This window comes from Carassius auratus, unplaced genomic scaffold (genome assembly GCF_003368295.1).
Source record: "Carassius auratus strain Wakin unplaced genomic scaffold, ASM336829v1 scaf_tig00217842, whole genome shotgun sequence".
Classification (NCBI taxonomy): Eukaryota; Metazoa; Chordata; class Actinopteri; order Cypriniformes; family Cyprinidae; genus Carassius; species Carassius auratus.
The window spans coordinates 1-22,546 of record NW_020529270.1 but is presented as its reverse complement, the minus strand read 5'-3'; the positions used below and the strand labels follow the sequence as shown (position 1 = coordinate 22,546).

The following is a 22,546-nucleotide window of genomic DNA, read 5'->3' as shown; positions in this document are numbered from 1 at the left end:
AGTTAACTCCATACAGAGTTACTGTAAAACTACTATCCTTTCCTATCATTTTATTCATCCTGGTTATAAAAAAACTAAAAACAGTCCATGGGGGTTCAAAAACTTAATTTACATCTATACAGGATCTTTTTCAGAGGTGGAGATTATTCCTCTTCCTTTTTTCCTTCTTATATCTGTGAATATACGTGATCATCTTTGTTTTGTATGGTGGACCGGAGAGTGGACAGTGGGCTATCGATGCGGGCATTCCTGATTCTCGGTTTCTTATGCGTGTGGAGCGGCCAGTTGATAGAATGGACAGTGCACAACCATATTCGGGCTCCTCTGGAGCTCGATTATTGGACTTTACATAAACCTAACCATCACAGACCCAGTGATTGCAGTCTAACGATGACACTTACCGTCTTTGGGACAAGGCAGTCTGGCTGAAACAGGACTTCATGGCGGAACGCGATGCTGGGTCGGGATCGTCGGACTCTGAATTTCGAGCTGTGGTCTGGTGAGTACCGCTTCATTTAAGGCTGAACCAAACCACACCCTAAACTTAACCGTCACAGACCCAGCGGTTTAAAAACCTAGCCGGTTTAATTCGAACACAGCTAAATTTAAGGCTGAACTAAAACACACCCTAAACTTAACCGTCACAGACCCAGCGGTTTAAAAACCTAGCCGGTTTAATTCTAACACAGCTAAATTTAAGGCTGAACTAAAACACACCCTAAACTTAACCATCATAGACCCAGTGATTATAGTCTAACGATGACATTTACCGTCCTTGGGGACAAGGCAGTCTGGCTGAAACAGGACTTCATGGCGGAACGCGATGCTGGGTCACGATCGTCGGACTCTGAATTCCGAGCTGTGGTCTGGTGAGTACTGCTAAATTTAAGGCTGAACCAAACCACACCCTAACTTAATCGTCACAGACTCAGCGGTTTAAAAACCTAGCCGGTTGAACTCAAAACACTGCTAAATTTAAGGCTTAACTAAACCACACACTGTATCTAGCCATCACTGACCCAGCGTTTTTTTTTAAAAACCACATTGAATCTTTTAATTGGATCACTCCTTCCCGGTTCTCCTTTTCTCCGCCAGGGGAGGAGGAAGAGGCGGGACAGGGGGGCAAACCCAAGCCCAGACAGGCTTGGTGGGAGGTGCATGGCCCAGACAGGCCTAGTCACCTCCTGGTTTGCTTTAAATTGAAACTCTTTGACCTTTAATGGTTTTCTTTCCGGGGGTTTTTATATCTTTAAATATTTTTATAGTCTTAATTTTTGTTTTTTATTTTTTATTTTTAGATTTATATTTATATGTATGATATTATGGACATGTTAATTTTAACATACTCATACCTTTAGTGGTAAGCTGAAAGATCTTTTCCTATTTTTCTTCCGACTAACTTTAAAATACTGATATTACTAACAGAAAGATAAAGAAAGAGGTATTGGATAACTAATTTTCAAATAGGGAGAGTGTATCTAAAACCCCCTGGGAGTAAGCCTAGAAATGTGTTTGGAGCAGCAATTTTGATACTTATTGAGCTTGATAAAACTTACTTTCAAAATATAGGAAGTACGTGGAGCCAACCGTTTTAATGCCTTCTGATTCACTTCAAGAGGTAACTATTAAACCTTAATTAGTAATGTGTTAATGATTAATAGAGTAATATTAGCATTAGCACGCTAACGTAAGTGAATTAATATTACCTACAGAACAATTAAGTGACAGAGATCAGAATCCAGGCTTTAAATTAATTAAAATGCTATTTAAATCCCCAGAAAAATAGGCCTTGAAACGTTATTGGAGCAGGAATCCGCATATTTAATTAGCTGTCAAAGAAGCTGACTTTAAATGCTAAAAAGAGCTATTTATCAGTGATAAAAACCTAAGAAAGCTGTACGGTCGTGTCCGACATATTTGGAGGAGCACAAGATGGGTCTAATCTCAAAAAATATTTTGATAATTTTGAACTCACCACCCTGTAACAGTGTATGCAAAAACACACAAATAGAAGGCTATTGCAACATCTTTCTCTCTCAGAAGTTATCGCATCCAGCGGTTACCCTTGTGTGAGGGTGATGTCTGATTGGTTTGCCATAACTTTTAGGAGGGAGGTCTGGTAGAAGCTTGATGCCCCGCATCCGCCAGTCTCAACCTTCGACCTTTTAGGAGTATTCTAGGCCAAGTTTTCGATATTTCAGACCTACTTTGGTTTATTATACAGCAGAGTACATATGTTTTTTTCAGTGGCTCTAACATGCACTCCAAATAATTTCAAATCAACAGAATCAAATTAACATCTCTCTAGTGGTGGGCAGAGCGAGGCTTCATGAAACACTGAAACAGTTGAAGCAAAGTGCCGTATTTGTTTCGAGGCTTCGAAACTTTACCGACACCCGTCTCCACGGTGACACCTAGTGGCCAATTGCCCATGTTATCTGAAACAACTTTGACAACAAGCCATTTAAAAATAAATAAAAATATTTTGTTTTCGTTAATGTGGTGATATTTTAAAATCCTATAATAATATCCTATATAATCCTATATCATAATAATAACTAGGTTATTTTGGTCATGAAAAATGAATAAAACAAATAAATCCACAATGGTCTAATTTGTTGTTGTTTTTTTTTAAAGATTTTTATGCAAAAATATTAATTGCTCTGCTGTGGAAGGGCTTAGCCTACTTCTTTTTTTACTGATAATTTCTCCAGCCTTAGAAAAAATCCTCTCACAAGGGACACTTGTTGCCGGCATGCATAGATATTTTTTAGCAAGGACATACAAATGAGGAAAAATCACAGCTCTCTCTTTCCAGTAACTTAGTGGATCATGGGTTCTTGGCAAAAATGCATCTTTTAGGTACTTTTTAACTTCTACTGTGGCATCTGCTGTGGCACTGTGTATCGCCTGTGTGGTTTGTTCCCGCCCCTGTCAATCAAACGCAGACTCGGCAAGCGTGCCACCTGTCGGTCGAGACACTTATGAAACGCGCAGAAGCTTCGTTTAGCCATAGTCACGTGACATGGGTGTTTTGAATCACAGTTCGGAGCAGTGTTTCGAAACATCTACGCTTCGGGATCTCGACACTGTGTCGAAACGTTAGTTTCGCGTCAGCCATCCCTACATCTCTCCTAATCACTGGTTTAAGTGGAAAACCCCTTTTAACTCAATCCAGACCCCAACCATGCAATTGTGGATCTGGTCAGGCCCAAATAGCAATTGGATACAAGACACGCGCTTGGGGCTGATCGTCCAAGCGAGCCGGCCTCAGCGTGAGGGTGTATAGTGTTTAACGGCCGAAACACCCGATGATCCTGAGGTACACTACTGAAGAGGTTGTCTTGAACATTTCCCTCACTCTAACTGTTTTGGGGGAGCAGGAAAGAATAATGACCAAAATGTCCTACTATAACAAATATCGTCCTTGAAACATGGCATTTGCCTGAAACAAAACTTCTTGGCGTGTTCAAAAACCCAACCGGTTCAACTCGGGTACTGTTAAATCTATAGATGGACCAAACCGCGCTCTAAACCTAACCACCATAACCGCAGCATTTAAAAACCTAGCCGGTTCAACTCGAGGACTGCTATTTTTAAGGCTGGACCAAACCACACCCCTAAACTTAACCATCACAGACCCAACGATTATAATTTAACTATGACATTAACCGTCTTTGATAACATGGCAGTCTGGCTGAAACTGGACTTCATGACGGAACGCGATGCTGGGTCGGGATCGTCGGACTCTGAATTTCGAGCTGTGGTCTGGTGAGTACTGCTAAATTTAAGGCTGAACCAAACCACACCCTAAACTTAACCGTCACAGACCCAGCGGTTTAAAAACCTAGCCGGTTTAATTCTAACACAGCTAAATTTAAGGCTGAACTAAAACACACCCTAAACTTAACCATCATAGACCCAGTGTTTATAGTCTAACGATGACACTTACCGTCTTTGGGACAAGGCAGTCTGGCTGAAACAGGACTTCATGGCGGAACTCGATGCTGGGTCGGGATCGTCGGACTCTGAATTTCGAGCTGTGGTCTGGTGAGTACTGCTAAATTTAAGGCTGAACCAAACCACACCCTAAACTTAACCGTCACAGACCCAGCGGTTTAAAAACCTAGCCGGTTTAATTCTAACACAGCTAAATTTAAGGCTGAACCAAACCACACCCTAAACTTAACCGTCACAGACCCAGCGGTTTGCAAACCTAGTCGGTGTAATTCTAACACAGCTAAATTTAAGGCTGAACTAAAACACACCCTAAACTTAACAATCACAGACCCAATGATTATAATTTAACTATGACATTAACCGTCTTTGATAACATGGCAGTCTGGCTGAAACAATACTTTTTGGCAGAGCACGATGCTGGGTCGGGATTACCGGTCTGCGACCTTCGAGTTGTGGTCTGGTTCGCCGATCTGGAACAAGTTCAGTCAAGAACTTTGTGTTCTCATATCTACTTAGATCTAGATTGAGTGCTGGAACAAACTGCACTCTCAAGCTAACCGCCATAACCTCAGCAATTATGAACCCAGCCGGTTCAACTCGAGCACTGTGAAACTTAAGGGTGAAAAAATTCAGAGCCTAAATTTAACCAAAAACATAACTTTCACTTTTTTAGGCCCAATGCTTAGACAAGCACAGCTCCTAGACCGGAGATGATCTCATGCGATATGGTATAGTCTGACAAGCGTGGGCCCGTGCACCTTTCCCTCAGTCTCCCTATCCCAAACCGGCCTAGACGAGGGCTAGGTTGGGGGGAGCTGTTGTACTTTTCCAAACCTAACCCAAGCCAGAGCCATCGGACTAGACATACCATCTTACGTAAAAGATCCTATTATGGGCCTCTGTCATTGTTCTAATTGAATATCTTTGATTGAATCACTCCTTCCCGTGCCTCCTTTTCTCCGCCATTGGGAGAGGAGGAGATGGGACAGGGGGGCAAACCCAGGCCCAGACAGGCTTGGTGGGAGGTGCGTGGCCCAGACAGGCCTAGTCACCTCCTGGTTTGCTTTAAATTGAAACTCTTAAACCTTGAGTAGTAATCTTTTGAGGGGTTTTTGTATTTTATTTATTTATTTATTATTATTATTATTATTATTATTATTATCTTTACATATTATATTTTTAGGTACATGATTATTAACATGCTAATTTTAACATACTGGTACCTTTAAATATAAATCTGTTAAATAGTTCATTCTATTTAATATTTACAGTTTTTTTCTATTTTTGATCTATATTATTAGCATGCTAACTTCAATGTACCAATATCTTTAAATAGTCATCTGTTAGCTTATTTAATTTTTTAGGATATTATCAAAATACTCGTTTTAACATATGATACCTTTTAATAGTAAACTTTAAAGATTTTGATATTTATTTCACAATATATATATATGTGTTTTATATTTTAAGTAATTTTAAACTAAGAAAAGTATACATAAAACCCCATGAAAGTAAGACTAGAAACGTGTTTGAAGCAGCAAATTTGCACACTTAGTGTTTTAAGGCCGAAAAACACGATGATCCTTCGGTTTTCTACTGAAGAGACTGTCTTGAATATTTCCCTCACTCTAAATACGTTGAGGGAGCAGGAAAGAATAACAGCAAACAATGCCTTCCTGTAACAAGTATGGTCTTTGAAACATGACTGTTTGGCTGAAACAAAACTTTCTTGGCAGAGCACGATGCTGGGTCGGGATTATCGGACTGCAGCTTTCGAGCTGCGGTCTGGTTCGCCGATCTGGAACAAGTTCCGTAAAGAACTTCGTGTTCTCACATCTAATCAGATTTAATTATAATGCTGAACCAAACCTGCGCTGTAAACCTAACCGCCATAACCTCAGCGATTGAAAACCTTGCCGATTCGACTCGAGTACTGTGAAATTTAAGGCCGAGCTAAACCTTAACCATCACAGACGCAACCATCGGAAAACTTGCTGGCTCAACTCGAGCACTGTTAAAATTAAGGCTGAATTAACCCACACCCTAACCTTAGCATCACAGATGCAGCTATCGGAAAACTTGCTGGCTCAACTCAAGTACTGCTAATTTTAAGGCTGAATTATAACACACCTTAAACTTAACCATCACAGACCCAGTGATTGCAGTCTAACGATGACACTTACCGTCTTTGGGACAAGGCAGTCTGGCTGAAACAGGACTTCATGGCGGAACGCGATGCTGGGTCGGGATCGTCGGACTCTGAATTTCGAGCTGTGGTCTGGTGAGTACCGCTTCATTTAAGGCTGAACCAAACCACACCCTAAACTTAACCGTCACAGACCCAGCGGTTTAAAAACCTAGCCGGTTTAATTCGAACACAGCTAAATTTAAGGCTGAACTAAAACACACCCTAAACTTAACCGTCACAGACCCAGCGGTTTAAAAACCTAGCCGGTTTAATTCTAACACAGCTAAATTTAAGGCTGAACTAAAACACACCCTAAACTTAACCATCATAGACCCAGTGATTATAGTCTAACGATGACATTTACCGTCCTTGGGGACAAGGCAGTCTGGCTGAAACAGGACTTCATGGCGGAACGCGATGCTGGGTCACGATCGTCGGACTCTGAATTCCGAGCTGTGGTCTGGTGAGTACTGCTAAATTTAAGGCTGAACCAAACCACACCCTAACTTAATCGTCACAGACCCAGCGGTTTAAAAACCTAGCCGGTTGAACTCAAAACACTGCTAAATTTAAGGCTTAACTAAACCACACACTGTATCTAGCCATCACTGACCCAGCGTTTTTTTTAAAAAACCACATTGAATCTTTTAATTGGATCACTCCTTCCCGGTTCTCCTTTTCTCCGCCAGGGGAGGAGGAAGAGGCGGGACAGGGGGGCAAACCCAAGCCCAGACAGGCTTGGTGGGAGGTGCATGGCCCAGACAGGCCTAGTCACCTCCTGGTTTGCTTTAAATTGAAACTCTTTGACCTTTAATGGTTTTCTTTCCGGGGGTTTTTATATCTTTAAATATTTTTATAGTCTTAATTTTTGTTTTTTATTTTTTATTTTTAGATTTATATTTATATGTATGATATTATGGACATGTTAATTTTAACATACTCATACCTTTAGTGGTAAGCTGAAAGATCTTTTCCTATTTTTCTTCCGACTAACTTTAAAATACTGATATTACTAACAGAAAGATAAAGAAAGAGGTATTGGATAACTAATTTTCAAATAGGGAGAGTGTATCTAAAACCCCCTGGGAGTAAGCCTAGAAATGTGTTTGGAGCAGCAATTTTGATACTTATTGAGCTTGATAAAACTTACTTTCAAAATATAGGAAGTACGTGGAGCCAACCGTTTTAATGCCTTCTGATTCACTTCAAGAGGTAACTATTAAACCTTAATTAGTAATGTGTTAATGATTAATAGAGTAATATTAGCATTAGCACGCTAACGTAAGTGAATTAATATTACCTACAGAACAATTAAGTGACAGAGATCAGAATCCAGGCTTTAAATTAATTAAAATGCTATTTAAATCCCCAGAAAAATAGGCCTTGAAACGTTATTGGAGCAGGAATCCGCATATTTAATTAGCTGTCAAAGAAGCTGACTTTAAATGCTAAAAAGAGCTATTTATCAGTGATAAAAACCTAAGAAAGCTGTACGGTCGTGTCCGACATATTTGGAGGAGCACAAGATGGGTCTAATCTCAAAAAATATTTTGATAATTTTGAACTCACCACCCTGTAACAGTGTATGCAAAAACACACAAATAGAAGGCTATTGCAACATCTTTCTCTCTCAGAAGTTATCGCATCCAGCGGTTACCCTTGTGTGAGGGTGATGTCTGATTGGTTTGCCATAACTTTTAGGAGGGAGGTCTGGTAGAAGCTTGATGCCCCGCATCCGCCAGTCTCAACCTTCGACCTTTTAGGAGTATTCTAGGCCAAGTTTTCGATATTTCAGACCTACTTTGGTTTATTATACAGCAGAGTACATATGTTTTTTTCAGTGGCTCTAACATGCACTCCAAATAATTTCAAATCAACAGAATCAAATTAACATCTCTCCTAATCACTGGTTTAAGTGGAAAACCCCTTTTAACTCAATCCAGACCCCAACCATGCAATTGTGGATCTGGTCAGGCCCAAATAGCAATTGGATACAAGACACGCGCTTGGGGCTGATCGTCCAAGCGAGCCGGCCTCAGCGTGAGGGTGTATAGTGTTTAACGGCCGAAACACCCGATGATCCTGAGGTACACTACTGAAGAGGTTGTCTTGAACATTTCCCTCACTCTAACTGTTTTGGGGGAGCAGGAAAGAATAATGACCAAAATGTCCTACTATAACAAATATCGTCCTTGAAACATGGCATTTGCCTGAAACAAAACTTCTTGGCGTGTTCAAAAACCCAACCGGTTCAACTCGGGTACTGTTAAATCTATAGATGGACCAAACCGCGCTCTAAACCTAACCACCATAACCGCAGCATTTAAAAACCTAGCCGATTCAACTCGAGGACTGCTATTTTTAAGGCTGGACCAAACCACACCCCTAAACTTAACCATCACAGACCCAACGATTATAATTTAACTATGACATTAACCGTCTTTGATAACATGGCAGTCTGGCTGAAACTGGACTTCATGACGGAACGCGATGCTGGGTCGGGATCGTCGGACTCTGAATTTCGAGCTGTGGTCTGGTGAGTACTGCTAAATTTAAGGCTGAACCAAACCACACCCTAAACTTAACCGTCACAGACCCAGCGGTTTAAAAACCTAGCCGGTTTAATTCTAACACAGCTAAATTTAAGGCTGAACTAAAACACACCCTAAACTTAACCATCATAGACCCAGTGTTTATAGTCTAACGATGACACTTACCGTCTTTGGGACAAGGCAGTCTGGCTGAAACAGGACTTCATGGCGGAACTCGATGCTGGGTCGGGATCGTCGGACTCTGAATTTCGAGCTGTGGTCTGGTGAGTACTGCTAAATTTAAGGCTGAACCAAACCACACCCTAAACTTAACCGTCACAGACCCAGCGGTTTAAAAACCTAGCCGGTTTAATTCTAACACAGCTAAATTTAAGGCTGAACCAAACCACACCCTAAACTTAACCGTCACAGACCCAGCGGTTTGCAAACCTAGTCGGTGTAATTCTAACACAGCTAAATTTAAGGCTGAACTAAAACACACCCTAAACTTAACAATCACAGACCCAATGATTATAATTTAACTATGACATTAACCGTCTTTGATAACATGGCAGTCTGGCTGAAACAATACTTTTTGGCAGAGCACGATGCTGGGTCGGGATTACCGGTCTGCGACCTTCGAGTTGTGGTCTGGTTCGCCGATCTGGAACAAGTTCAGTCAAGAACTTTGTGTTCTCATATCTACTTAGATCTAGATTGAGTGCTGGAACAAACTGCACTCTCAAGCTAACCGCCATAACCTCAGCAATTATGAACCCAGCCGGTTCAACTCGAGCACTGTGAAACTTAAGGGTGAAAAAATTCAGAGCCTAAATTTAACCAAAAACATAACTTTCACTTTTTTAGGCCCAATGCTTAGACAAGCACAGCTCCTAGACCGGAGATGATCTCATGCGATATGGTATAGTCTGACAAGCGTGGGCCCGTGCACCTTTCCCTCAGTCTCCCTATCCCAAACCGGCCTAGACGAGGGCTAGGTTGGGGGGAGCTGTTGTACTTTTCCAAACCTAACCCTAACTCTAACCCTAACCCTAACCCTAACCCTAATCTATAGATGGACCAAACCGCGCTCTAAACCTAACCACCATAACCGCAGCATTTAAAAACCTAGCCGGTTCAACTCGAGGACTGCTATTTTTAAGGCTGGACCAAACCACACCCCTAAACTTAACCATCACAGACCCAACGATTATAATTTAACTATGACATTAACCGTCTTTGATAACATGGCAGTCTGGCTGAAACTGGACTTCATGACGGAACGCGATGCTGGGTCGGGATCGTCGGACTCTGAATTTCGAGCTGTGGTCTGGTGAGTACTGCTAAATTTAAGGCTGAACCAAACCACACCCTAAACTTAACCGTCACAGACCCAGCGGTTTAAAAACCTAGCCGGTTTAATTCTAACACAGCTAAATTTAAGGCTGAACTAAAACACACCCTAAACTTAACCATCATAGACCCAGTGTTTATAGTCTAACGATGACACTTACCGTCTTTGGGACAAGGCAGTCTGGCTGAAACAGGACTTCATGGCGGAACGCGATGCTGGGTCGGGATCGTCGGACTCTGAATTTCGAGCTGTGGTCTGGTGAGTACTGCTAAATTTAAGGCTGAACCAAACCACACCCTAAACTTAACCGTCACAGACCCAGCGGTTTAAAAACCTAGCCGGTTTAATTCTAACACAGCTAAATTTAAGGCTGAACCAAACCACACCCTAAACTTAACCGTCACAGACCCAGCGGTTTACAAACCTAGTCGGTGTAATTCTAACACAGCTAAATTTAAGGCTGAACTAAAACACACCCTAAACTTAACAATCACAGACCCAATGATTATAATTTAACTATGACATTAACCGTCTTTGATAACATGGCAGTCTGGCTGAAACAATACTTTTTGGCAGAGCACGATGCTGGGTCGGGATTACCGGTCTGCGACCTTCGAGTTGTGGTCTGGTTCGCCGATCTGGAACAAGTTCAATCAAGAACTTTGTGTTCTCATATCTACTTAGATCTAGATTGAGTGCTGGAACAAACTGCACTCTCAAGCTAACCGCCATAACCTCAGCAATTATGAACCCAGCCGGTTCAACTCGAGCACTGTGAAACTTAAGGGTGAAAAAATTCAGAGCCTAAATTTAACCAAAAACATAACTTTCACTTTTTTAGGCCCAATGCTTAGACAAGCACAGCTCCTAGACCGGAGATGATCTCATGCGATATGGTATAGTCTGACAAGCGTGGGCCCGTGCACCTTTCCCTCAGTCTCCCTATCCCAAACTGGCCTAGACGAGGGCTAGGTTGGGGGGAGCTGTTGTACTTTTCCAAACCTAACCCTAACCCAAAAACCAACCCTGACCTTAACCACTTAGGCCCTGGGTAATAGAGCCCGGGACATTAGAGCCCTGACCGTTAGAGCCCTATACTGGGTGATGGGACACTCTGGTGTGGCCAGTATGAAAGTGGAGCCTGCTTGGTGACCATGGGTGGGATGGACAGTGCACAACCCAGTCCGATGCCCTTTGGGCGTTGGTTCTGGGATCTCTACTTACCTAACTCAGCCCGTGCCTCTCTCTCTGGGCCTCGCTGGTCTCCCTTTACGGAAAACCATACTGGATGTCTCCATCTGTAAAAAATCAAAAAAGATACATATGGGTTAAGAGTCATCTAAACAGAATTTGTATATAGTTGGTTTAAATGTGATACACAAAAATGTACAGTAGTGAGCTAGAAAGAGGGATGTATCATAGCACAAAAAGGTGTATTTTTTTGAATGAAAGCACAGTTGAGGTTGAAAAGACAATGGGGGTGCCGTGAGCGATACATAACACAAAAAATGTGTTGTAAAGTAAAACAAAGGGGTGCTAAAAACACAAATAAGTGTGTGAAAGTGAAACATAAATAAATGGGTCTGTGAAGTTAGTAACACAAAAAAGTGTACACTAAAACAAAAAAAGTAAACTTATAAGAGTGTAAGGGAAGATGAAAGAGTGCTGGAATTCAAAAAGTGCACTTAAAAGTGCTTGATATATTCAAAGAAAAGGCTCTGAAAAATTAGAAAAATTTAAAAATTCAAAAATAAACAGAGGGGAGGAGCCTAGGCCCTGCTCGGGGTATAAGAAGCTGCACACACAGCTCCCGAGTGAGAAGAGGATGACAGTTGATTTTTTGCTCAACCACATACATGGTGTTTAGAAATAAAATTAAAAAATTAAATTGAGCTCAGAGAAAAAAACATTTATTTTACACAAGTCATGCCTGAAGAAGACACAGAAAGCTGTCGAAACGTCGCGATAAAAGGCTTGTGTACTTGTATATAGTTTAAAATCTCCTCCCAAAAACCAACCCTGACCTTAACCACTTAGGCCCTGGGTAATAGAGCCCGGGACATTAGAGCCCTGACCGTTAGAGCCCTATACTGGGTGATGGGACACTCTGGTGTGGCCAGTATGAAAGTGGAGCCTGCTTGGTGACCATGGGTGGGATGGACAGTGCACAACCCAGTCCGATGCCCTTTGGGCGTTGGTTCTGGGATCTCTACTTACCTAACCCTAACCCTAACCCTAACCCTAACCCTAACAAACAGGTCAGTTTACTCTCATTGGTTTCTTTAAGCATGACCTTTCTTGCCTGCAGCCTTTTTATTGCCTTCAGGAGTTTTTCACAGGTGCATGAGCCATAATTGCTTGTACTTCGTTGAACAAGCATGGAAAAGCATTGTCTAGAGTGCTTCCACTAGTTCCCTGTAAAACACTGATAAGTTGCCCACTTCTAAAGTAGCAAGATACACTGCTTTGCTTCTGCTGGGAATTGAACCTGGGTCTCCTGCGCGGGAAACAACAACTCTGACATTCAGCCACCAGTGAGAGAAGCTGCGCTGTGTTCGTGGCTCTGGGGACAGCTGCCGCTTATGAGGAACGACTAACATGGCCTTAAAAACATGACCTCTGCTGCATTGGCCGGGAATCGGACCCGGGTCTCCCGCGTGGCAGGCGAGAATTCTACCACTGAACCACCAATGCTCTATTTCTGCAAGAATTCTACGAATTTATGTCGAAAATGCATCTCTTCAACTGGGTAATATCGACCAATGCTAAAGCTGAACAACTGACAGACAAACTGATCAAGTTCCATGGGTATTTGATGAACTGATATGAGCAAAAGTGTCTCTGAGCAAAGGGGAGTGGGGGAGGTCAATATCAAAAGTGAGAGGCGTTAACTTCTGTGGCCACCAGCTCCCTTAAGAACCACAGGGCACCTCAGCCTCCTGGACTGCACCAGATTTGTCAGTTCTTGCTGGGAGTCATTACCCTGCTCTTCCAACAAGCCACTGTCCAACTGTGACCTTGTAGCGCTGTCTTGGGGATCTTACATTACTTACCTTGCAGTTTATTCCACTTTCATGCAGGTCAGCATTGACCCTGGACATTTTTCTTCTGGTGTTTTTTAGAGACAACAAACAGGTCAGTTTACTCTCATTGGTTTCTTTAAGCATGACCTTTCTTGCCTGCAGCCTTTTTATTGCCTTCAGGAGTTTTTCACAGGTGCATGAGCCATAATTGCTTGTACTTCGTTGAACAAGCATGGAAAAGCATTGTCTAGAGTGCTTCCACTAGTTCCCTGTAAAACACTGATAAGTTGCCCACTTCTAAAGTAGCAAGATACACTGCTTTGCTTCTGCTGGGAATCGAACCTGGGTCTCCTGCGCGGGAAACAACAACTCTGACATTCAGCCACCAGTGAGAGAAGCTGCGCTGTGCTCGTGGCTCTGGGGACAGCTGCCGCTTATGAGGAACGACTAACATGGCCTTAAAAACACGACCTCTGCTGCATTGGCCGGGAATCGGACCCGGGTCTCCCGCGTGGCAGGCGAGAATTCTACCACTGAACCACCAATGCTCTATTTCTGCAAGAATTCTACGAATTTATGTGGAAAATGCATCTCTTCAACTGGGTAATATCGACCAATGCTAAAGCTGAACAACTGACAGACAAACTGATCAAGTTCCATGGGTATTTGATGAACTGATATGAGCAAAAGTGTCTCTGAGCAAAGGGGAGTGGGGGAGGTCAATATCAAAAGTGAGAGGCGTTAACTTCTGTGGCCACCAGCTCCCTTAAGAACCACAGGGCACCTCAGCCTCCTGGACTGCACCAGATTTGTCAGTTCTTGCTGGGAGTCATTACCCTGCTCTTCCAACAAGCCACTGTCCAACTGTGACCTTGTAGCGCTGTCTTGGGGATCTTACATTACTTACCTTGCAGTTTATTCCACTTTCATGCAGGTCAGCATTGACCCTGGACATTTTTCTTCTGGTGTTTTTTAGAGACAACAAACAGGTCAGTTTACTCTCATTGGTTTCTTTAAGCATGACCTTTCTTGCCTGCAGCCTTTTTATTGCCTTCAGGAGTTTTTCACAGGTGCATGAGCCATAATTGCTTGTACTTCGTTGAACAAGCATGGAAAAGCATTGTCTAGAGTGCTTCCACTAGTTCCCTGTAAAACACTGATAAGTTGCCCACTTCTAAAGTAGCAAGATACACTGCTTTGCTTCTGCTGGGAATTGAACCTGGGTCTCCTGCGCGGGAAACAACAACTCTGACATTCAGCCACCAGTGAGAGAAGCTGCGCTGTGTTCGTGGCTCTGGGGACAGCTGCCGCTTATGAGGAACGACTAACATGGCCTTAAAAACACGACCTCTGCTGCATTGGCCGGGAATCGGACCCGGGTCTCCCGCGTGGCAGGCGAGAATTCTACCACTGAACCACCAATGCTCTATTTCTGCAAGAATTCTACGAATTTATGTGGAAAATGCATCTCTTCAACTGGGTAATATCGACCAATGCTAAAGCTGAACAACTGACAGACAAACTGATCAAGTTCCATGGGTATTTGATGAACTGATATGAGCAAAAGTGTCTCTGAGCAAAGGGGAGTGGGGGAGGTCAATATCAAAAGTGAGAGGCGTTAACTTCTGTGGCCACCAGCTCCCTTAAGAACCACAGGGCACCTCAGCCTCCTGGACTGCACCAGATTTGTCAGTTCTTGCTGGGAGTCATTACCCTGCTCTTCCAACAAGCCACTGTCCAACTGTGACCTTGTAGCGCTGTCTTGGGGATCTTACATTACTTACCTTGCAGTTTATTCCACTTTCATGCAGGTCAGCATTGACCCTGGACATTTTTCTTCTGGTGTTTTTTAGAGACAACAAACAGGTCAGTTTACTCTCATTGGTTTCTTTAAGCATGACCTTTCTTGCCTGCAGCCTTTTTATTGCCTTCAGGAGTTTTTCACAGGTGCATGAGCCATAATTGCTTGTACTTCGTTGAACAAGCATGGAAAAGCATTGTCTAGAGTGCTTCCACTAGTTCCCTGTAAAACACTGATAAGTTGCCCACTTCTAAAGTAGCAAGATACACTGCTTTGCTTCTGCTGGGAATCGAACCTGGGTCTCCTGCGCGGGAAACAACAACTCTGACATTCAGCCACCAGTGAGAGAAGCTGCGCTGTGCTCGTGGCTCTGGGGACAGCTGCCGCTTATGAGGAACGACTAACATGGCCTTAAAAACACGACCTCTGCTGCATTGGCCGGGAATCGGACCCGGGTCTCCCGCGTGGCAGGCGAGAATTCTACCACTGAACCACCAATGCTCTATTTCTGCAAGAATTCTACGAATTTATGTGGAAAATGCATCTCTTCAACTGGGTAATATCGACCAATGCTAAAGCTGAACAACTGACAGACAAACTGATCAAGTTCCATGGGTATTTGATGAACTGATATGAGCAAAAGTGTCTCTGAGCAAAGGGGAGTGGGGGAGGTCAATATCAAAAGTGAGAGGCGTTAACTTCTGTGGCCACCAGCTCCCTTAAGAACCACAGGGCACCTCAGCCTCCTGGACTGCACCAGATTTGTCAGTTCTTGCTGGGAGTCATTACCCTGCTCTTCCAACAAGCCACTGTCCAACTGTGACCTTGTAGCGCTGTCTTGGGGATCTTACATTACTTACCTTGCAGTTTATTCCACTTTCATGCAGGTCAGCATTGACCCTGGACATTTTTCTTCTGGTGTTTTTTAGAGACAACAAACAGGTCAGTTTACTCTCATTGGTTTCTTTAAGCATGACCTTTCTTGCCTGCAGCCTTTTTATTGCCTTCAGGAGTTTTTCACAGGTGCATGAGCCATAATTGCTTGTACTTCGTTGAACAAGCATGGAAAAGCATTGTCTAGAGTGCTTCCACTAGTTCCCTGTAAAACACTGATAAGTTGCCCACTTCTAAAGTAGCAAGATACACTGCTTTGCTTCTGCTGGGAATCGAACCTGGGTCTCCTGCGCGGGAAACAACAACTCTGACATTCAGCCACCAGTGAGAGAAGCTGCGCTGTGCTCGTGGCTCTGGGGACAGCTGCCGCTTATGAGGAACGACTAACATGGCCTTAAAAACACGACCTCTGCTGCATTGGCCGGGAATCGGACCCGGGTCTCCCGCGTGGCAGGCGAGAATTCTACCACTGAACCACCAATGCTCTATTTCTGCAAGAATTCTACGAATTTATGTGGAAAATGCATCTCTTCAACTGGGTAATATCGACCAATGCTAAAGCTGAACAACTGACAGACAAACTGATCAAGTTCCATGGGTATTTGATGAACTGATATGAGCAAAAGTGTCTCTGAGCAAAGGGGAGTGGGGGAGGTCAATATCAAAAGTGAGAGGCGTTAACTTCTGTGGCCACCAGCTCCCTTAAGAACCACAGGGCACCTCAGCCTCCTGGACTGCACCAGATTTGTCAGTTCTTGCTGGGAGTCATTACCCTGCTCTTCCAACAAGCCACTGTCCAACTGTGACCTTGTAGCGCTGTCTTGGGGATCTTACATTACTTACCTTGCAGTTTATTCCACTTTCATGCAGGTCAGCATTGACCCTGGACATTTTTCTTCTGGTGTTTTTTAGAGACAACAAACAGGTCAGTTTACTCTCATTGGTTTCTTTAAGCATGACCTTTCTTGCCTGCAGCCTTTTTATTGCCTTCAGGAGTTTTTCACAGGTGCATGAGCCATAATTGCTTGTACTTCGTTGAACAAGCATGGAAAAGCATTGTCTAGAGTGCTTCCACTAGTTCCCTGTAAAACACTGATAAGTTGCCCACTTCTAAAGTAGCAAGATACACTGCTTTGCTTCTGCTGGGAATCGAACCTGGGTCTCCTGCGCGGGAAACAACAACTCTGACATTCAGCCACCAGTGAGAGAAGCTGCGCTGTGCTCGTGGCTCTGGGGACAGCTGCCGCTTATGAGGAACGACTAACATGGCCTTAAAAACACGACCTCTGCTGCATTGGCCGGGAATCGGACCCGGGTCTCCCGCGTGGCAGGCGAGAATTCTACCACTGAACCACCAATGCTCTATTTCTGCAAGAATTCTACGAATTTATGTGGAAAATGCATCTCTTCAACTGGGTAATATCGACCAATGCTAAAGCTGAACAACTGACAGACAAACTGATCAAGTTCCATGGGTATTTGATGAACTGATATGAGCAAAAGTGTCTCTGAGCAAAGGGGAGTGGGGGAGGTCAATATCAAAAGTGAGAGGCGTTAACTTCTGTGGCCACCAGCTCCCTTAAGAACCACAGGGCACCTCAGCCTCCTGGACTGCACCAGATTTGTCAGTTCTTGCTGGGAGTCATTACCCTGCTCTTCCAACAAGCCACTGTCCAACTGTGACCTTGTAGCGCTGTCTTGGGGATCTTACATTACTTACCTTGCAGTTTATTCCACTTTCATGCAGGTCAGCATTGACCCCTGGACATTTTTCTTCTGGTGTTTTTTAGAGACAACAAACAGGTCAGTTTACTCTCATTGGTTTCTTTAAGCATGACCTTTCTTGCCTGCAGCCTTTTTATTGCCTTCAGGAGTTTTTCACAGGTGCATGAGCCATAATTGCTTGTACTTCGTTGAACAAGCATGGAAAAGCATTGTCTAGAGTGCTTCCACTAGTTCCCTGTAAAACACTGATAAGTTGCCCACTTCTAAAGTAGCAAGATACACTGCTTTGCTTCTGCTGGGAATCGAACCTGGGTCTCCTGCGCGGGAAACAACAACTCTGACATTCAGCCACCAGTGAGAGAAGCTGCGCTGTGCTCGTGGCTCTGGGGACAGCTGCCGCTTATGAGGAACGACTAACATGGCCTTAAAAACACGACCTCTGCTGCATTGGCCGGGAATCGGACCCGGGTCTCCCGCGTGGCAGGCGAGAATTCTACCACTGAACCACCAATGCTCTATTTCTGCAAGAATTCTACGAATTTATGTGGAAAATGCATCTCTTCAACTGGGTAATATCGACCAATGCTAAAGCTGAACAACTGACAGACAAACTGATCAAGTTCCATGGGTATTTGATGAACTGATATGAGCAAAAGTGTCTCTGAGCAAAGGGGAGTGGGGGAGGTCAATATCAAAAGTGAGAGGCGTTAACTTCTGTGGCCACCAGCTCCCTTAAGAACCACAGGGCACCTCAGCCTCCTGGACTGCACCAGATTTGTCAGTTCTTGCTGGGAGTCATTACCCTGCTCTTCCAACAAGCCACTGTCCAACTGTGACCTTGTAGCGCTGTCTTGGGGATCTTACATTACTTACCTTGCAGTTTATTCCACTTTCATGCAGGTCAGCATTGACCCTGGACATTTTTCTTCTGGTGTTTTTTAGAGACAACAAACAGGTCAGTTTACTCTCATTGGTTTCTTTAAGCATGACCTTTCTTGCCTGCAGCCTTTTTATTGCCTTCAGGAGTTTTTCACAGGTGCATGAGCCATAATTGCTTGTACTTCGTTGAACAAGCATGGAAAAGCATTGTCTAGAGTGCTTCCACTAGTTCCCTGTAAAACACTGATAAGTTGCCCACTTCTAAAGTAGCAAGATACACTGCTTTGCTTCTGCTGGGAATCGAACCTGGGTCTCCTGCGCGGGAAACAACAACTCTGACATTCAGCCACCAGTGAGAGAAGCTGCGCTGTGCTCGTGGCTCTGGGGACAGCTGCCGCTTATGAGGAACGACTAACATGGCCTTAAAAACACGACCTCTGCTGCATTGGCCGGGAATCGGACCCGGGTCTCCCGCGTGGCAGGCGAGAATTCTACCACTGAACCACCAATGCTCTATTTCTGCAAGAATTCTACGAATTTATGTGGAAAATGCATCTCTTCAACTGGGTAATATCGACCAATGCTAAAGCTGAACAACTGACAGACAAACTGATCAAGTTCCATGGGTATTTGATGAACTGATATGAGCAAAAGTGTCTCTGAGCAAAGGGGAGTGGGGGAGGTCAATATCAAAAGTGAGAGGCGTTAACTTCTGTGGCCACCAGCTCCCTTAAGAACCACAGGGCACCTCAGCCTCCTGGACTGCACCAGATTTGTCAGTTCTTGCTGGGAGTCATTACCCTGCTCTTCCAACAAGCCACTGTCCAACTGTGACCTTGTAGCGCTGTCTTGGGGATCTTACATTACTTACCTTGCAGTTTATTCCACTTTCATGCAGGTCAGCATTGACCCTGGACATTTTTCTTCTGGTGTTTTTTAGAGACAACAAACAGGTCAGTTTACTCTCATTGGTTTCTTTAAGCATGACCTTTCTTGCCTGCAGCCTTTTTATTGCCTTCAGGAGTTTTTCACAGGTGCATGAGCCATAATTGCTTGTACTTCGTTGAACAAGCATGGAAAAGCATTGTCTAGAGTGCTTCCACTAGTTCCCTGTAAAACACTGATAAGTTGCCCACTTCTAAAGTAGCAAGATACACTGCTTTGCTTCTGCTGGGAATCGAACCTGGGTCTCCTGCGCGGGAAACAACAACTCTGACATTCAGCCACCAGTGAGAGAAGCTGCGCTGTGCTCGTGGCTCTGGGGACAGCTGCCGCTTATGAGGAACGACTAACATGGCCTTAAAAACACGACCTCTGCTGCATTGGCCGGGAATCGGACCCGGGTCTCCCGCGTGGCAGGCGAGAATTCTACCACTGAACCACCAATGCTCTATTTCTGCAAGAATTCTACGAATTTATGTGGAAAATGCATCTCTTCAACTGGGTAATATCGACCAATGCTAAAGCTGAACAACTGACAGACAAACTGATCAAGTTCCATGGGTATTTGATGAACTGATATGAGCAAAAGTGTCTCTGAGCAAAGGGGAGTGGGGGAGGTCAATATCAAAAGTGAGAGGCGTTAACTTCTGTGGCCACCAGCTCCCTTAAGAACCACAGGGCACCTCAGCCTCCTGGACTGCACCAGATTTGTCAGTTCTTGCTGGGAGTCATTACCCTGCTCTTCCAACAAGCCACTGTCCAACTGTGACCTTGTAGCGCTGTCTTGGGGATCTTACATTACTTACCTTGCAGTTTATTCCACTTTCATGCAGGTCAGCATTGACCCTGGACATTTTTCTTCTGGTGTTTTTTAGAGACAACAAACAGGTCAGTTTACTCTCATTGGTTTCTTTAAGCATGACCTTTCTTGCCTGCAGCCTTTTTATTGCCTTCAGGAGTTTTTCACAGGTGCATGAGCCATAATTGCTTGTACTTCGTTGAACAAGCATGGAAAAGCATTGTCTAGAGTGCTTCCACTAGTTCCCTGTAAAACACTGATAAGTTGCCCACTTCTAAAGTAGCAAGATACACTGCTTTGCTTCTGCTGGGAATCGAACCTGGGTCTCCTGCGCGGGAAACAACAACTCTGACATTCAGCCACCAGTGAGAGAAGCTGCGCTGTGCTCGTGGCTCTGGGGACAGCTGCCGCTTATGAGGAACGACTAACATGGCCTTAAAAACACGACCTCTGCTGCATTGGCCGGGAATCGGACCCGGGTCTCCCGCGTGGCAGGCGAGAATTCTACCACTGAACCACCAATGCTCTATTTCTGCAAGAATTCTACGAATTTATGTGGAAAATGCATCTCTTCAACTGGGTAATATCGACCAATGCTAAAGCTGAACAACTGACAGACAAACTGATCAAGTTCCATGGGTATTTGATGAACTGATATGAGCAAAAGTGTCTCTGAGCAAAGGGGAGTGGGGGAGGTCAATATCAAAAGTGAGAGGCGTTAACTTCTGTGGCCACCAGCTCCCTTAAGAACCACAGGGCACCTCAGCCTCCTGGACTGCACCAGATTTGTCAGTTCTTGCTGGGAGTCATTACCCTGCTCTTCCAACAAGCCACTGTCCAACTGTGACCTTGTAGCGCTGTCTTGGGGATCTTACATTACTTACCTTGCAGTTTATTCCACTTTCATGCAGGTCAGCATTGACCCTGGACATTTTTCTTCTGGTGTTTTTTAGAGACAACAAACAGGTCAGTTTACTCTCATTGGTTTCTTTAAGCATGACCTTTCTTGCCTGCAGCCTTTTTATTGCCTTCAGGAGTTTTTCACAGGTGCATGAGCCATAATTGCTTGTACTTCGTTGAACAAGCATGGAAAAGCATTGTCTAGAGTGCTTCCACTAGTTCCCTGTAAAACACTGATAAGTTGCCCACTTCTAAAGTAGCAAGATACACTGCTTTGCTTCTGCTGGGAATCGAACCTGGGTCTCCTGCGCGGGAAACAACAACTCTGACATTCAGCCACCAGTGAGAGAAGCTGCGCTGTGCTCGTGGCTCTGGGGACAGCTGCCGCTTATGAGGAACGACTAACATGGCCTTAAAAACACGACCTCTGCTGCATTGGCCGGGAATCGGACCCGGGTCTCCCGCGTGGCAGGCGAGAATTCTACCACTGAACCACCAATGCTCTATTTCTGCAAGAATTCTACGAATTTATGTGGAAAATGCATCTCTTCAACTGGGTAATATCGACCAATGCTAAAGCTGAACAACTGACAGACAAACTGATCAAGTTCCATGGGTATTTGATGAACTGATATGAGCAAAAGTGTCTCTGAGCAAAGGGGAGTGGGGGAGGTCAATATCAAAAGTGAGAGGCGTTAACTTCTGTGGCCACCAGCTCCCTTAAGAACCACAGGGCACCTCAGCCTCCTGGACTGCACCAGATTTGTCAGTTCTTGCTGGGAGTCATTACCCTGCTCTTCCAACAAGCCACTGTCCAACTGTGACCTTGTAGCGCTGTCTTGGGGATCTTACATTACTTACCTTGCAGTTTATTCCACTTTCATGCAGGTCAGCATTGACCCTGGACATTTTTCTTCTGGTGTTTTTTAGAGACAACAAACAGGTCAGTTTACTCTCATTGGTTTCTTTAAGCATGACCTTTCTTGCCTGCAGCCTTTTTATTGCCTTCAGGAGTTTTTCACAGGTGCATGAGCCATAATTGCTTGTACTTCGTTGAACAAGCATGGAAAAGCATTGTCTAGAGTGCTTCCACTAGTTCCCTGTAAAACACTGATAAGTTGCCCACTTCTAAAGTAGCAAGATACACTGCTTTGCTTCTGCTGGGAATCGAACCTGGGTCTCCTGCGCGGGAAACAACAACTCTGACATTCAGCCACCAGTGAGAGAAGCTGCGCTGTGCTCGTGGCTCTGGGGACAGCTGCCGCTTATGAGGAACGACTAACATGGCCTTAAAAACACGACCTCTGCTGCATTGGCCGGGAATCGGACCCGGGTCTCCCGCGTGGCAGGCGAGAATTCTACCACTGAACCACCAATGCTCTATTTCTGCAAGAATTCTACGAATTTATGTGGAAAATGCATCTCTTCAACTGGGTAATATCGACCAATGCTAAAGCTGAACAACTGACAGACAAACTGATCAAGTTCCATGGGTATTTGATGAACTGATATGAGCAAAAGTGTCTCTGAGCAAAGGGAGTGGGGAGGTC

The 22,546-nt window shown here is 44.2% G+C and overlaps 12 non-coding genes across 12 annotated transcripts; all 12 read right to left on the bottom strand.

The window, feature by feature from the left end:
- Positions 1–12,656: 12,656 nt before the first annotated feature.
- On the bottom strand, positions 12,657–12,727 carry trnag-gcc (transfer RNA glycine (anticodon GCC)). Its single transcript has one exon. It is a non-coding gene; the product is annotated as a tRNA-Gly (tRNA).
- An 806-nt stretch (positions 12,728–13,533) lies between these two features.
- Positions 13,534–13,604, bottom strand: trnag-gcc (transfer RNA glycine (anticodon GCC)). Its single transcript has one exon. It is a non-coding gene; the product is annotated as a tRNA-Gly (tRNA).
- Positions 13,605–14,410: 806 nt separating this feature from the next.
- On the bottom strand, positions 14,411–14,481 carry trnag-gcc (transfer RNA glycine (anticodon GCC)). The gene has a single exon. It is a non-coding gene; the product is annotated as a tRNA-Gly (tRNA).
- Positions 14,482–15,287: 806 nt separating this feature from the next.
- Positions 15,288–15,358, bottom strand: trnag-gcc (transfer RNA glycine (anticodon GCC)). The gene has a single exon. It is a non-coding gene; the product is annotated as a tRNA-Gly (tRNA).
- Positions 15,359–16,164: 806 nt separating this feature from the next.
- trnag-gcc (transfer RNA glycine (anticodon GCC)) lies at positions 16,165–16,235 on the bottom strand. Its single transcript has one exon. It is a non-coding gene; the product is annotated as a tRNA-Gly (tRNA).
- An 806-nt stretch (positions 16,236–17,041) lies between these two features.
- trnag-gcc (transfer RNA glycine (anticodon GCC)) lies at positions 17,042–17,112 on the bottom strand. The gene has a single exon. It is a non-coding gene; the product is annotated as a tRNA-Gly (tRNA).
- An 807-nt stretch (positions 17,113–17,919) lies between these two features.
- On the bottom strand, positions 17,920–17,990 carry trnag-gcc (transfer RNA glycine (anticodon GCC)). Its single transcript has one exon. It is a non-coding gene; the product is annotated as a tRNA-Gly (tRNA).
- Positions 17,991–18,796: 806 nt separating this feature from the next.
- trnag-gcc (transfer RNA glycine (anticodon GCC)) lies at positions 18,797–18,867 on the bottom strand. Its single transcript has one exon. It is a non-coding gene; the product is annotated as a tRNA-Gly (tRNA).
- Positions 18,868–19,673: 806 nt separating this feature from the next.
- On the bottom strand, positions 19,674–19,744 carry trnag-gcc (transfer RNA glycine (anticodon GCC)). The gene has a single exon. It is a non-coding gene; the product is annotated as a tRNA-Gly (tRNA).
- Positions 19,745–20,550: 806 nt separating this feature from the next.
- Positions 20,551–20,621, bottom strand: trnag-gcc (transfer RNA glycine (anticodon GCC)). The gene has a single exon. It is a non-coding gene; the product is annotated as a tRNA-Gly (tRNA).
- Positions 20,622–21,427: 806 nt separating this feature from the next.
- trnag-gcc (transfer RNA glycine (anticodon GCC)) lies at positions 21,428–21,498 on the bottom strand. Its single transcript has one exon. It is a non-coding gene; the product is annotated as a tRNA-Gly (tRNA).
- Positions 21,499–22,304: 806 nt separating this feature from the next.
- Positions 22,305–22,375, bottom strand: trnag-gcc (transfer RNA glycine (anticodon GCC)). The gene has a single exon. It is a non-coding gene; the product is annotated as a tRNA-Gly (tRNA).
- Positions 22,376–22,546: the final 171 nt, after the last annotated feature.